The sequence below is a fragment of the Lepisma saccharinum genome, chromosome 8 (assembly GCF_977018435.1).
Source record: "Lepisma saccharinum chromosome 8, izLepSacc3.1, whole genome shotgun sequence".
NCBI classification, from domain to species: domain Eukaryota; kingdom Metazoa; phylum Arthropoda; class Insecta; order Zygentoma; family Lepismatidae; genus Lepisma; species Lepisma saccharinum.
The window spans coordinates 32,278,236-32,295,461 of NC_139236.1; the positions used below are offsets into that span (position 1 = coordinate 32,278,236).

At 39.7% G+C, this 17,226-nt stretch overlaps 1 protein-coding gene across 1 annotated transcript in view; it reads left to right on the forward strand.

Moving 5' to 3' along the window:
* LOC145990912 (SIN3-HDAC complex-associated factor) overlaps positions 1 to 17,226 on the forward strand; it is a 71,822-nt gene that overhangs the window by 27,352 nt on the left and 27,244 nt on the right. The gene's annotated exons all lie outside the window — the stretch shown is intronic.

The following is a 17,226-nucleotide window of genomic DNA, read 5'->3' on the forward strand; positions in this document are numbered from 1 at the left end:
GGCTACATAACCCTCCAGGTACTGGCAGCTTCATGGCATACACTATAATCAGTAGAGCAGTCCAGCGGTATCCCGCTCATCATCCTGAGATTCAATAATAATAACTAACCTTTCAATACCCTAGAATCATTATCAGTTTCATATGCAACTAAACCTTAACATTAACTGACATGAATCAACAAACACAATAGATTTTACAGTACTAATCAAGAAAGCTGAAAAGAGTACCTTGATCCACTTGTCATATCCATCCATATGCATGACCTATCAGCATCTCAGAAGCTACAAGAGCTACATGGATAATTTTGGTGGACTGATGGGCTTATCAAATAGTAGGAAATCTTGAAGCTTTCGTGGGGACGAATGATGAAAAGATTCTCTCAGGCTATCGACCAGTTGAGTTGTGGAAAGGATTCCAAACTTTCAAGAGCTAACGTCACTCTCATCTTTAGGGTAGAAGTACAGTCCTGAGCATCAACTCGATATATATAGTGTTATAGATTCCCTTTATGAACACACACGCACTGAGTTGATGCTCAGGACACTTCTAGCCTGAAGATGAGAGTGATGTTAGCTCTCGAAAATTTGGAATCCTTTCCACAACTCGCCTGGTTGATAGCCCAAGAGAATAGTTTCATGTGTCAAATAGTAGTTGCTTGATCTGTTTCTCTGGCTGTGAGAGACTACAGTCAGTCTAAAATGAGCTGCTGTTGACTCAGAAACTAGTAAACGTGAAGATATAAAGTTAGAGAATTTGTAAATACTAGTTTAACTAACAAAACATCAATTATTTCAGGTGTCTTGTCCATGTGTCTATTAAGAATACGTCTTATAGTTTTTATGAGCTAAGAAATTGCAAAAATTAATTCAACCTACCCTTTGTACAGTTTGTAGTTGGATTGAACCAGCCTTCACCGGCTATCAAACCCAGGGCTCCTTCATTACAAGGTGGTGATGTTGAAAGACACCACAGCAAGGCCTTGTAGCTCCATTATGTGGACAGTTTGGCACTCTTTTTTTATAGAATATTTTTTTATGTAGGTTAATTTTCTATCAAGTATTTATCAGTTGCACATTATCACCCCCACTCACGACCAGATCAAGAAAGTGTGGGGCGTTACCCCCACACCCCCTATACGCCTTCATGGCGTGGTGCTAAGCACAGGAACATTAGGTATAAAAAAAAGGTAAAGTTCCCCCTGCACACAGCACAAAGTCATAAATTCATGAAGGTGACACTCCCAATGGCATTCAACTCCAAGTTCATCACCTATCAGCATGGGGGGTGAGAGGAGGTGAAAAATGACCTAGATTACTGTCAAATCCATAGTTTTCGGAGTCGCTAAGCTAATTGGTAACATTCACGATGACCAAACTTGGTACACATATGACTTACAATGTGGAAAGAAATACTTAGGGGGTAAGACATCCCTAGGGGTGACGTAAAAATAATCGAAAATGACCGATAATAGTGTGGGATCCATAGTTTTCGGGGTCGCTAAGATGAATAGTTACACTCCCAATGCTGTTCAACTCCAAGACACCCCTGGTACCCTAGGGTTGGGGGTGGGAAGGGGGTGATATGTAAAATGACCGATATTAGTGTGGAATACATAGTTTTCGGGGTCGCTAAGATGAATATTAACACTCCCAATGCCCCGGACAATCAGTTAGTGATTGTATAAAGTACATGCACATTTTTAAAACCCAGTAATTAACTGAACTATGACAAAAGGACACAAAATCGAGCAATACAATTAACAAGTGGCTCAAGGAGATATCAAGGAATGGAAGCCCATACCATGATGTGTATTTACTGCCGTATTTCACAGTGTGCAGCAGACATTAAAAAATCGTGTGTCGTTACTGGTGTTGCCCATATGCAAACTCACATTGTTGGTGGAAGCAGAATGAATAACAATTATTTCATCAAGAGTATATTATTAACACTTGAAATGTATCAGATCCAGTGATCTTTACATCCATAGGTGCCGACTCCATGGGGAGCCCCTCCCCCACATGAACTTAACTTTAAATACACATTTGAAATGTTCTAGACCATCAACCTTGGGGGGGGGGGGGGCTATGACCAGAGACAGCAAAACACATGACTTATTACTATATGCTAAGTATATAATTATGAGTATTGTTAACACTTTTACTAAAATGAGTTTCAAAAGAAGATGTGCATGAACTATGAGAGTGGATGAGACGTTTGGGTTACAAATGGCTCTCACATGACATTCAGAACGAGATAATTGATATTATGGAGATCTGTTTTGCGCTCCGTGGTAACAGGTATTAAAAGTCGGGAATATTTTGCTATTATGGTTGACGAAACTTGTGACATATCCATCCCTGAACAATTGACATTCTGCATTCGAACTGTAAATGAAAATTTTAATATTTTTGAGGTCTTTTACGAGATTCCGAACACTGAGGCCAAAACTTAAAAAAGGGAGGGAGTGAGTCATTCATTAATTTATTTCAGTGATCAGAACCTCCCCACCACCCCAATAATTTTGACAAATCTGTGCCCCTGTTTACATCACTCAGGGCATCTAGAAGCATTCTTGATTGAAACAAAAGTTTATGGTATGACTATTCGAAGGATTTGCTGCAAAAGGCTTGGTTTGTTCATTGGTCAGATAATGGACACCTCTTAAGTTTAAAAACCGTTCTGGGCCGATTCTGAGAGGAATACGTGAGTTTTAAAGTGTCTGTTTTTATATATTTTAGTCATATGTGCCTATTTTGATGAAAACTGCCTTTTTGAGTCAGTGGAATATCTATATATTTTGGTTGGATTTTGAGTTTCTTTTCTTTGTTTTGACCATATCCATAATTTTTTTCACTTTGTGCTTTCACATGGTGCTAAATTGTGCATCTGTAGGTAATAGCAAGTCGGAGTGCACTGTAGTTGAAGGAAAATGCATCTGCAACAACTAATCAGAATCAGATTGCAACACACCCTAAAACACCTTTTTTGATTCTCCATCCAGAATATGTAGACTGTTCATTTGAAAATCCATTTCTGAAAAGAATACACAAAGTTTTGCTATATGTTGCCTATCTGATTCATAAGTGCCTATTTCAAAGCTTTTTGAGTGCCTAATATGGGAAAATGATGATAAAATTGTTGATCACCAGTTTTAGTGCTTATTTTTAATAGGTGGCAGGTCTTTTTGCCCGCCTGTTGTACAAGTTTTTTAATACCTATCGGTCCTCAATCTAGTGATGACAACAATTTCCATGCATGTTGCTGCTGTGTAAATTTCAATGTATAATTTTCACTGATGTTTACTTTAGAAGGTTGGAATTAATTCACCACTGATCCTAAGAGCTGCAGTTTCGTGATTTTTGGTCACAATTCAATGCAGCCCCCTTCTGCATTGTGTGTGAACTACATCCCCCCCCCCACAATTCTCTCCATTTGACAGTATTTTGTTTTCATTCCTGTGTGCTGCCATTATCCTCAATCAAGCTGTACTTATTAGCATGTCGCATATTTCTGCTAGCCTTCTCCACAGTAATATTTAATTATTGCTTGTTTGCCTTGACGATTTATAGTTTATACATCACAAAGCCAATATGGGGCACAGTTTATGACCGAAAAAACCCTCTTCCATAAATGTCCAGTGTAGATACCCTCACGCTCGGTGTCCGGTAAAAATGGCAAAGGAAAAATTGGCAAATGGGAAAATGGCGAAAGTAGAAAGCACATTTCGTCACTTTACAATACTATATTTAACCACGACAATATTTATTCACCTTGGGTTTCGTCACCTTTTACTGTATTTAGTTAACAATATTTATTCACCTTCGATATCGTCGCTTTACATTAATTGCAACTTTAGGTTATGTGCTGCTACTCGTAAGAAATTCTGCATTGTTCTTTTGTTATATAGCACTGTCGGTATAAATTACCCTAGTTTTCTTCTCTAAGCAGTTGTCAAGTACTATATAGTTTGAAATGTTCTCTTATACCGTCCAAAATTAAATCTAGTATTGATTTCGAATATATCATTCATTACAGCATCCTAATCAGGTGGAGGATTATGGTCGTAAGAACACACATGATTTTCTTTCAATAAATTTATTTTTAGAATTCCTCGACACTTGAATTAGTTCCTCCAACTCCTTACATTCTTCAGATCAAACAGATTTGTACACGCGTAGATTCATACAAACTTCTCTGGAGCTTTCCGAGATTTAACAATTTTCATTTTGAAAAAGTAATCAGTGACACAATAAATTAGTGCGAGGGGGTAGATAAGGGCTGGCTTCAAGTCCTGCTAGTAACAAACACGTGTGATTGGTCAGCAGGTGTGCGCAAAGCGTAAACGTGTTTTCAGTCGAGATGAAAACCCATGCTATGCTGCAACCCCCCCCCCCCCCCACACTGAAGTTTCATGAAACACACTTGCTTCAAATTATTTACAAAGGTTACCATTTATTAACATGTGATTCTATAGCGTCAGCAACTTCTGACAGAAGAAATAAAGAAATAAACTGCATTATAATTATTTTTGGAAACCTCAAAAAAAGTGTATCAATTTAAAGACAAATTATTGATAATGACACCAAAATTATATTAACTTTAAATTTCAAACTGTGAAATGCAAGATATAATTTATAAATTTTCATGTAAAATCGTAATTTATTGTATTTGCCATTTTTACCTAAATTCTCACGCTCGCGTCTGTGCGATCGGTTAGTTATTGGTTTCAGCACTTGATGGCGCTGTCATTGATCATTAACCAAACACCGTGCGTCATCGATCCTGGGTTCTGGCAACGCTGTTAGCGGCTTGTCACAATACAATGTCTCACAGTCGTCCTGTGATCACGTTTATTCAGGTTTTTATCCTTCTGTGCCAAGTTTCTGAATGTTCTTTACCGACAAGAGTGTTATTCTTGTTATAGCAGTTTCAAACACGCATTCATTTGCCTATTGTATGGGTTGAAAATTGGTTTCATGCCGATTGAAACCGGATATGATACCGAGGCGAGACTATTGACTTTCAACATCAGTCTGCCTCTCTTGAGGGGAAAATGGCAATTACGTCGTTGCTTTCAACTTTTTCATCTATAGCGATTTATGAATTTCGTTAAAAGTGATAATAGACATGTCGCGCCAATCTGCGTAATCAGGCCGTGAATGTAACAGCATTACATTCAGTAAAGTGCATGTAAGTGCGACAGTGGACCCAGTGACGTGCGGTGACGTCGACACTTGGGGTAGCAGTCAGTGGCGTGCTCAAGGGGGGGGTTGGTGTGAGTCACACCCCTCCTCCCTTTAGGGCCAGTATTCCTTCAAAAAAGAAGAATGTCAATAACAGGAAAAGATTGCAAAAGTACACGTAACCCCCACCCACATTCGAAAATAAAAAACTATTTGATTTGACTCTATGCCAGAGATCCTGGGTTCGAATCTCGGATTGGCCATTTGTGTTCTTTGTGTGTGTTCCTTCATCTATTTTGTTGTGCCAAAGGTGGCGGAAAAGCGAAGTAAAATAAACCAATTTGAGCAATCAATCAATGATTTGATTTCATTTTTGTTACTTAGCGTCGCCTTTTTGTCACATTTGGTTAATTGTGAAGATGATACGATGAAACTGATTAAGGGACGAGCACAGGGAACACCCATGCCAGGGTCGGGGTTCGAACCCGGAACGCCTGGTGTCGTAGCGCGCTGTGATAACCACTCCCCCGCGCTTGGTTGATTTGGTGACAGGAAACAAAACACAACACACTTTTTTGTAGTTTCTTCAATGATATTCATTTGACTTTTTGAGTTCTGAGATACATTTTTCATTCCAAATTATTTCATTATTCACTGCAACACATAGGACAAGAATGCGCACTCATCACGGGTTCGAATCCTGGCCTGGATTGTTCATATGAGGTCCCTTCACCAATTTCATCATATCATCACTCAATCCTCATTTTCGCGATAACCAAATGTGGCAGAAAAGCGAAGCAAAATAAACCAAACCAACAACAATATGAACACGCGTTCTCTTGCCCAAATAAATACAGCCGTATTTATGACTGTTACAGGCCAATATATTAGTATATTTAAATAAAACACTACTAAAACGAGAGTCAGAGAGAGCCTGAGCACATATTTGTAATTTAATCATTATATATTCCATATTTGAAAAAGAAAAAAAGAAAGAAAGCATAACATGATTGTCTGCACATAACACGTTCCTATTTTATAAATAATAAAACTACATCCCATATTATACATACACACATATTGTACAACGTGTAAAAGGTTGTGTAAATACAGAGAACATAAGTACTGCAGAAAATTTCACCCTGTGTTCTTTAGAGGATTTACAAAAAAATTATGAGAAACCAATCCCCTATCTGTCCTATAGGAGATAGACTGGGGGACCTGAAAGCCTGGGCTTTCAACCATTGCAGCGGGGGGCGTGGGGGCAAGGGAACTAGAGGTAGAAATCTTCCTTTTCCTTAGGCCGGCCGTTTCTACCTGAAAACTGGCCTGGCTGAAGAAGAGCGAGCTAGGGTATCCAGCCTGCTTTGCCCGCGGAGAACACCGATGGACGAGAAGTGCGTGGAAAAGAAAGTGTTGCGTATGAGCTGTGGTGGCTTTAACAAGACAATAAATATTGTGATTTGAATATAATTCGAGATGTGAGATTGATTGATCTATCTCTGCTAGACTAGCTACTCCTCAGTGCACGTCACTGTACATTAATGCACTATTAATACAACAGTTGAGTACCAGCGCCAGTGGCGAGCATGGAGTTAACATTTTCCTGCAAATAAAAAAGAACGTTCTCAGATAGGAGTAAGTCCTTATAAATATATACATACACTTCGCCGGGTAATCAAAGGTTGGAATTTTTCCAGCCTTGTCCCCGTAAAGCGACTCTGAGAGTCGCCCAGCCTCAAACCAATGGGTAACTGGGCGGGTAAAGGTGGTCGGAGCGTCGTGCTGATCACATCACCTCTAGAATGGACGAGATCGAGAATATGTGGTGTTCTATCCCCACATTCCCTAAATGTACCTTCCTAACACCGTGCTGTATGCATATGAAAGATGAAATAAACTGCATACCTACAGGATAATGTCAGGATTTTTTTGTTTGTCTAAAGCTTTTGTTTTTGTGGTTTATCTGACAAATTTTGTAAATGCTATGTAATTAGAAACTGGTTTCCTATTCACGTCTTTTTTTAGAAATGTGGTAAAAAGATTGTTGCTAAACATTGGTTCCGGTCACTAGACCTGTGAAATTTAGAAAGTGTCCATCCATACTATTTCTGAATCACATGGTCATGAGATTGTATGGAAAAACACTGAAAATATGCTCGAGGAAACTGTCACATAACGAGACGAGGAAAGGTGGTGATGGCTGCTTTCCTCATCGAATAATCGGATCTTCTGCGTTTCCACGCTTAAATGTCAGTCTTCTACGGACGGTTGGGAGGAGTGCTTTCAAGTTGATACTAAAATGGTGTTTTCTTTACAAATACCAAGTTTCAGAAGAATTTCGCCCGTGAAGTTCTTCATTTTTCCTTTTCAAATTGGAAATATTTATGCTGACCAATACTACAAATAAATACGCACATACTTACATTATCCCGTTTATATTTATTTGTAGCTCTATTAATTTAATATGGCACATTTATTGACGAAAAGGCTATAAAAGATAACAGTAAAACTTTAAATTAATCGTGATTATTCCCCAGACATATTTCACATGCTTATGGGTGTCTGGAAGGTGGCAAGGTGTGACATGACCTTCATAGAAAAGAAATGCCATCCTAAAATTATATATTTCACGTGTCTCGGGGACATAAAATAATACACATTAAAAAAGGGATTCGACCCATTTTGTTTAACACCATAGTCGCGGACCACGCCACTCCATTTCTAACGACGCAGTCTCACGGAAGTATTCTACTCTACGTGACGTAGCTTTACTCTGTGTCAACGCTTTGTAGCATTGTTGCATAATCCACTTGCTGTCAAGCAGGAAGAAAAGCTACCAGCCTTGCAACAGTTATTTGAAGGTTGCATTTGATTCCGACACAGGTCTCGTGCTTTATGTTGTTCTTGCGAGATGTGTTTTTCGGAACTCGTTTGCGAAAAATTAGGTTTCAAAAATATTTGATGAATGTATCGCTCAACCTTCAGCCTGACCAGAAATATATTTGGTTTGGGTCTTTCCTTTATATTTATTAATTTGATGGGGGTTTTTCGATGTATATTCTTTTGCGAGATCATGTCTGTTTCTCTTCGTTTTAAGTCTTTCCAGAATCTGCAAATTGAATTCTCTGCACAGTCTACCTTCCTAAGTTAAACACCATGATAAAAATAAATGAATTATTGTAATGCATGAGAGGAGCTCTGGAGACCCATCTCAAGACCCCCCCCCCCTTTCCGAGGGTACTGGGTTCTATTCCAGACGGTCTGGTCGTATGTTCTAATTTGTTCAGTGTGTGTGCTCTCTCAAATTCTTCTTCATCTACTTCGAACTGATTAGCCGGAACAGGTAGAAAAGCAGCGTAAAATAACTGAACGTTATGGAGAAATTTCCCGTTGCTTTTGCTGCGTTTCGGACCCACATTGGACCACAAAGCCTCAGTTTTAACATAAGTGAGGAAAGTGTTTACTAGATGTGTCAATACCTCAAATTGTTAGAGCTACAAAGTCGAAATTTGGTGGGCTGATAGCTCGATCTGTCCGGCCTTGAGAGAGATATTTTAAATTTATTTATTACCTGTCAATATCTCAAAAACTAAGAAACTCTCCAAATCTACGAATACCACTAACGCGTCAAATTATTTCGATTGGTACGTTCGTTCCTTGGGTGATGCGTGGTTAGTTCATGGTGTCCCATCGTCGCTGTTTTGTGTCTTTCGATGCAGAAGCCCTCTAATATTGCTTGCACTAGTCCCCAATCGTCCTCACCATGCTGGGTCAACGCCGACATTGAACCCGGGGTATAATAAATACACATATACCATATCACTGTTTCGGTGAACGCAGCTCCAACTTTTTTATTATTACATTGAGACACTATGGTATGGCATAAATTTTACTTTTGCTCACATGTGATGTAACTAGGGGAAGGTTAATAAAATAAAAAATAATTGTATTATGTCACTTTCTATTTTAGTTATTTTACGTCTACTTTTTGGATTAACCTCGACAATGGGGATGAATGAAGAAGTTATGAATTGGATGGTGGAACTAACGCCGTATTGATAAAATGAAAATGTGAGTGTCCCTTGATCACTTTCATCTTATCATTACTCATCTTCATCTACGCAATTAGTCAAAAGTGGCAGGAAAGCGAAGTAAAGTAAACCAAATCAATCAGTCAATAAAATGAAGCAGGTTCTCGTGAGCACGTGCTCCAACTGTAGCGGAGCGTGTTCACAAAAGTGAGGATTTATCCATCTCTCCGTCGCGACTTGATGTTTTAACTTTGTAACATACAGAGATGCTAGCTAGCACGCTCATGACTGAAGTAGGTGCTCCTTATGTGATCAGGTGCTCAGCAAAACTCATACGACCTAATGACACATCCATTACCCAAAGTTCGAACCTGTGACCTCAGACCTCGTAGCCCTCCACTCAACCACGTCGAGATAAGAGGATTTGTGAAGCTTTGCTTTCACTACCCTAGGAACCGCAACGATATGGTTTCAGACAAGAGAATTCTTTACTTTATTTTTACTTGTCGAAACAGATTCGATTACTGGACTGTTTTAGTAGTGCGCCCCGCATAAGTTGTTTCCTAAGCAACAAGTGAAACTTCTACGCACTCCTTCTGCGTTAGGTAACAGTATTTTCCTTACCTGCGCCTCTGTATGTCTAGGATCTCTATTACATAATACACTTGCTTGTCGGCGGGTGGTGGGGGTGGAATGGAGATTGACAAAAGTTTGGCAACAGCGCGCTTCGTTTGGGATCGATCGCTTGTAAGTCACGTGGCCACAACCCGACGCCGACCGACCTTCACGCTGGAGAAGGGGTGGGGGGTCAATGTTCCATGCGTCGGCGTCTCTTTTTTTCTGCTTAGGGATATTTCCATGTTGCTCTCCCATTCATAACCCGGAAGAGGCAGTCAATAGTTATGGAATGTGCAACACCCTTGGCTTTCCAGGAATTGTCTACGAGGGAATTATTTCTTTTTAAGGAAGGGTGGTCCCAATTTGGTGATTCTACCCCCGCCAGATATCTATCCATAATTTTCCTTCTGGGAGGTACGACGAGTTCGTACTTGGAGGATGTAAATTGAATCTCTCTGAAAAATTTTGTGGGGTGTGCGGATAAATCAACCATTTGCCAACCCTGGGTACATGCAACTGGCAACACCCCAAAATTGCGAGAAATATCAAATTTTCTGCAATTTAAGCAGGAATGGGGAATGGATTTTTTAGGGGCGGGGGAGGGGGGTTCAAGCCAAAATTTCCAATTCACTCGCTAATTACCGGCAATACACATTGGCTGTCTCAAATTCAAATCGTGGGTGAGCAATTTGAGTGACCTCCTTTTGTAAGGCAGCGTTTGCTGCAAAAGTGCGTTTTGGTGGCCCGCAGTTGGTTATTTTACAGAGGCAGAGATTGTAAGGGTACAGTGTGGCAACCCCCTCTTTTTTCCAGTCTTTGACTGCAAGAACTTTGGAGAAAATGCGATTGACATGAGCGTAAAGGATGATCGCCTCCTTCACATTATCCTTAATGATCATGGTAGACGACGATAGGAAGTGTCAATGCTACACTTTTACAAAACTGTTTGTCATTGTTATACACGTATAGCATTTTGAATTTTAGACCTTTCGTTTTTCGCAATATTAGGATTTGTTCTGTCTTTACGTACTTTCAGAACCTGTTATCGTGCCTTTTCACCATATTTTTATCGCCTATTTGCAGTTTTCAGTGGCTAGAAACGTGGATTGAAACTATGGTTGCACATTAATCTCAACTTTATTTTTATGCCTATAATGAAGGCCAGCCAAAAGGAAAACTGCGTAAAATACTATCCTGATTTATGGACGATAGCAATACAAGACAGGCCGCCCTTAAAAAAAATCGAGATGAGAACTAGGCTAGACCAGAGCCTTCAAGACTTGTCGAGACTTATTCCGAGAGCCTTGTGTTCGAGAATTTCGTGAACTGGAATGTAAGGCAAATATGTATATTACACCTGGATCAAAATTACAGTAAAATTGATAACCGATGTCTTTCGTGATTGTTCAAAGTCGCTTCTCGATATCATCTGTTTAGGGGCCTCCCCGATGGCATAGTGGCGGATCCCAGTAAACTGTAGGTCCAGTCCAAGATGGTACGATACGTTCAGTGTACAATTAATACCTACTGATAACTAATCCACTTATTGCACCTATTTCATCTCCGAATATTTACTGTTTTGTGAAACTTTTAGTGACCTAATTCATAGGTAACTTTGTATATGCCACCCTTTCGTTCACTCATGTCCGTAACATATATCTGGTTGAAGCTCCCATAACAGAATGGGAAACCGTTGTTCCAGTCAATTATGCTTACCAATGTCAGGTTATTTACTAGAACTTCCTATGTTTTCTGTATATGCATGAGTACCCCGCCAACATAGAGGAAGTACTTAGTCATAACGGTGGAGCTTGCACATTAGCACGTACATAACATTTCTCATGCTACAATGTTAATAACAAGATTTCATATCATTGTCTTTCCTCAAGTTCCTCGTTGCTTTGAGCTAGAATGTTTCTTCTTCGTTTTTCTCCCTCCTGTGAAGTAATCAGTCCATCACGACCATATGTATTGTTACTGTTTGATTAGAGAGCTACCTATTTTCATGAGGCAACAAAGTTCTCAGATACGAGAGTCAGATTTGTAGGCCAGGTCTTCCAGACCGGAACTGACTCTAGTTGTACAGTGGGATCCATGAGTATTACCGTGCAAACTGTCCAGCACCATATTCGTGCACTTTATTTGACCCAATAAGAGCTTCAAGAATTAAAAGAAAACTCAAAACAAGCTGTTGACAACTCCTGCACCAGCACACATAAAAAACCTTCGCTTAAAGACACACAGGGTGGTATCATGAAAAATTTGCCGACCAATACTAGTGGATCCCACTGTACTCACCATCAATCGCTAGGAGGCTGAGCGAGAATCAGAAATTGAGGTACGCCATAACTAGAAATTAAACACAGTTGGCCAGTACATCTCTAAAACTGCCTTGGTTTCCCTTACCTCCCCACACTCCCCGTCTGTGTTTCGCCACTATAACCAAAGGGCCAGATTTCGATTTCCGTTGTGTGACATTTCTTTTCTTCGGATTTCACTAAATCGTAGAACTGATCCCGATGAGCGTAATCTTTTTGTCCGTATTTATGTTCTCGCGTTGTTTTCTGTGAGAGACCCGGGGTTCGATCCCCGGCGGGGGAGAACCGGGATTTTTCCACCTGTTCAAGCCGCTCCGGCTCCCACCAGCGTCGTATAAATTGGGTACCTGGAGGAAACGGGGGGGGAGGCCAAGTCCCTGGCCGCCTTTCCAGGGACTTGGTGCTGATCACATCACCCCACATTCGACCGTGATCAAGAAAGTGTGGGGCCCTAACTCCACACACCCCTATATCCCTTCATGGACGTGATGCAAAGCACAGGGGAACACTTTACTTTTACTTTTCTTTATTTATTTCGTCCTATCTCTTCTTTCACTTCATCCTTGTATATTAATTCTCTTGATAGATTAGGGCCTCTCCGGTGGAGGCCATGGCACAGTGGTTCGGATCCCACTCTAAAACTGTAGGTCCAGTCCCGATTAGCCTTACTGTGCATAAAGTGGACTTAAAACACTAACTCAAACAAAACAAAACTCTTGATAGATTATAACAATAACTTTTGTCATATGAAATAAAAATAAAGTCTTCCTGTTTGGAAGGAATTCAGCGACGACAGTGTCGCTGAATCCTCACTGCTCACATAATTTCTTGCCGCTTTCAAAATGACTGTTGACGAGAAGTGAAATAAAACATTATAACATGACTTTTTCTTACTCTGAATGGCAATAAAATGAGCAGGTTTCGCTTGGAAAGTGTTTCACCCTACTTATTGGCAAGATGTGGCACATCGCAAACAATTAAAGAAGGTGAAAGTGAAAGTTTCCGTCTGGAATGCGAACTCGTGGAGGTGTTACAGGAAGGAAGCCATGTGTAGGACATCTTTCTTTGGCAATGAGCGAATTAATCCAAGACCAACGCGTCCCGAACTCGTTCGTTTTCCGTTTCTCATACACTCGTTCACTTGTGGAGTCCATGAAAATTAGTCAATATACATTTCGAAGATATGCTGATACATACATACATACAAACGTAGAAAAAACTAAAAATAATCCAGGTGGCAGCACTCCTTTTATCATGAGCCAACTTTTGGGGGGGGGGGGGCAAATTCGGGCTAAGAAACCCATGAATCAAAAGAACCATTTAATTTATTAATTAATATAAGATTGGATAGAAACTAATTAATTCTTGCACCTTACTAAAGAAGGCTCAACTGGTAGCATGAATAACTATGCAATATATTCTAATGTATGGCCGACTCTACCATGCTGCATATTTTAAAATAGGACTGGATTTAAAATTTCAGTCACCAAGTGAAAATTTTCAGGCGTCCTGTATTTTTCTACCCCTTCATATGTCTGGGTGCGTGTGTGTGTAGCAAGAAAACATGTTTATAAAGGCAAGAACTTTTTAGTCGCAAGAAATGGCGGCCTAGAGATCAAGATCGCAAATAGAAATATTACAGTCGCGTTTTGCGACTTGCTGATATCAAACAGACCACAGTCATCTCAACGAAAGGAGAGGGGAAGACATCCTCAAAATATCACACCCACCCCCTACAGTCTACCGATACAATCAGTCGCAAAGATAACAGTAGGCAGTGTGTCCAGTGCTATTTTCGTTTGTTTTTTTTATTGGAATTGTGATGAAGCCTTCCGTTTATCGTGCTTTTTGTTTCAATTCTTGAACCCCACGTTGCGAAAACATGCTGATGAAAGATTTGTCGTTGGCTGTACAGTCACGGACAATGCCAGCTTGTAATAAATACATTGACTTTCAATGGAATCATTACAAGCCGCCAGTGTCCGTGACTGACAAACGCGAACTACAGCCGACTTTTGCATAAAATATATTAAGTTCCCATGGAAATTCTACTCATTCAATTTGGAGTTAATTTATTTAGGTAATATTATCTTATTGGGTCTCCCCGTTGGCGTAGTGGCAACTTGATCTTCAGATCAATGAGATCACCAGTCCTATGGAGCCAACAGTGGTCCGATCCCACTTATACTGTAGGTCCAGTCACTATTAACCTATCTGTGCATAAAGTGGGCCTAAACCAAATTTTATCTCCCTGTGCATAAAGTGGGCCTAAACCAAATTTTATCTCTTGATAGTTTCATTTTCAGCAACTGCCTTTGTAAGTAACCTTGAAACTATTGGAAGTTATGGTTTGGTTTTCGAAAAACATTTTTGTCTGATATAAAGTAACTCAGTTACTCTTTTATGTACCTCAGAAATACGGACATACAGTACGAAGTTTTGGCAAAATGCCGTCGACCTCCTGATAGTTTTTATGCTATAGTTGCTGAAGCACTTCGCGACAAAAGTCGGCATAAAATGCTGCTATTGATTAGAAACAGCAGATTCTGTTATAATAACGAAGAAGCAGCAAGTATAGGCAAATTTACAAGTATGTTGGAAAAGGCTGGACCATAATCTTCTGAGGTGTCTATTATTTTCTAACGCATTTTCGCTTCTGATTGCCTGCTATTTTTTGTTGTCTTATTTTCAGTAAGGCTTTTTGCATTAACGTTTTAGTAAGCTAAGTTTACGAATGTACCTCTCACTTGTTGAAAAAGTAAAGATCATACATATCATGTTTGTCACACGTTAGTGGAACGTGTTGAAATTGTATCACAAGTCGAAACGTGCCTGGAGGTTGGTTGATATTGCAATGTTTGGGAGAAAGTGTTGCTCGCACAGGACTGGTTTTGCAGCGTCTATGTGTTTACGTGATGTCCAAGCTCGAGTTCACGTCTTCCGAAGGTAGAGCACCTGCGTTTTCAAGGGTGACCCACTCAAGGTCTCTTTTAGCCTCGGGCACCCTCGCATTGTCTGGACCGCCAACCCTTGGTATTTTCCAGGCAGAAATTCGGCGTCGCTGGAAGTGGATGGGGGTGGGAGATTCAGGTACTTTGATGGTTTGTGGTACTGCCTTGGTGGTTTACGACCGAGTTTATCGATGGTAATGTACCACATTCACAGTAGGTAACATTGAGACCCACAACTAGATTGTCCTTTCTTTGATAAGCTTGCCGTCCAATAAACTAAAACAAACTATGTTTTAGTTCTCCAACGTTACAAGACGGGAGGAGAAAATGTTTTTTTTAAAAAAAAAAAAATACAATCACAATAGAGACAAAATTTTCGAAAGTTATACAATTCGATCTTTCAGTATTCTTTCTATGCTCAGATAATTCCATTCCTGAGGAGCAAAAATAAGAATGACAGGGAAAGTTTATTTGGGAAAAGGGGGGTTCACTAACTGCAAGCATCCAGTTTCTCTTGAGTCGCCTAATTCTTATCTGGCAAGATGGAGAGAAAAATAAACCAATGTTTCAAAATAATACTGTATGATGACTTCGCCTTATTGAATTGCAACTAATTTTTAATATGCTCTTTGAATATTCTCTCAAATTCGGTGACCCCAACTTCGCAATTTGATTTTTTTTTGTGTTGGTGTCACTACGCAGTTTTACAGCAGTGCGTACCCAATTGTCTTACACAGTGAAGCCAATCCATGTACTCTCAGAAAATAATTAACGAATACACTTGACAGTTGTAATTATGATTTTGAAATAATTTCAAAAATCCTTTTTTGTGCACTATCTATTCAAATTCAGTGAGTTGTTCTCCGATTACAATAAATCAAACTTGAATTATGTAAATGTGTGTGTATATGTTGCTGTGCTGGGTACCAAATATGTTATAAATTCTGGTAGTTAGCAGTCGAGTTCCAAATCCAAAAATAAATTCGACAACTTTCAAATTAGCAATGCGTGACGTTAGGATGAAAAAAAATACATTGGTTGAATGGACGGAATGTTGAAGTCGGCATGTGTATTACTTTTTTGAATGCTAATCTACACACACACACACACACACAGAGGGTTGGGAGCGCAGTTACCAGCCGTTTGCAGCAGCGAGCAATGCTTTGCTCTGCCAACTCGCTTTCTCCCCTTCTCTTCCGTTATCCTCCTGAGACCCAAGAGAAAAAGTCCATGCATATTTATATTGCTCCTTGGGTTTTTCCTTATCATTTTCTGTTACTAGATGCAAAAATCCAAGTTCTGCAACAATATCTGCTCAACAATGCGAGAACTTTGACGTACTGTATGCAATACATTGGGTCTTAAAGACTACAGGTTTTACGTCATATGAATTTTTTTATTGCCTTAAGTACGTACTTTACATATCTTGGTTCAAAAATGACAATGTAATTGAAGTTATTTCGTATTAAATATAACATCAAAGAAAGTTAAATAGTAACATTTTTGTATTCTACCGAAGAACATAACTTTTCATTCTATTATAGCACATTTTAGCACTATTATTTACATCAAGTGAAATTTTTCAAAGCAGTTTCTCCCTGGAACATGACAGAGAAAGACATTACAAGTCTTACACCAAAATCGTGTATAATAAGGACATCCAGAATTTCTACAGCGGGGGACTCCGTTACCTCTTAAAATGTACAGCTTCTGGTAAATGAGCCACATTCCTTGTTCTGATCTCAAAACAAGGGGAAGGTGTAGAACGCCTTCTCTTACTAGGTAGACCTATCTCCTGATCATCTGTGTTTGCATGTCTAACATTCTGACCTGTCTAGGTGAAATTTAAGGTCTAACAATTCATGTTCATGTTTGGGTGAAGTTTGTGTATTTCGCATTTCCATGATCTGCATCCATATGTTCGAGCATATGAGATCAATCATATGGAGTATTGTTCTAACAGTCCACTTTCTTGTACGGGCCTTGGATGGATAGAAACTTATCATTCTATCACAAAGGTCAACACCACCTATATTTGTGTTGTACTTGTGCACGGCATGTGGCATAGGATGATCAGTGGATGGGGACCATATATTGTGGATGCAAGAAGAACAGGTCTGT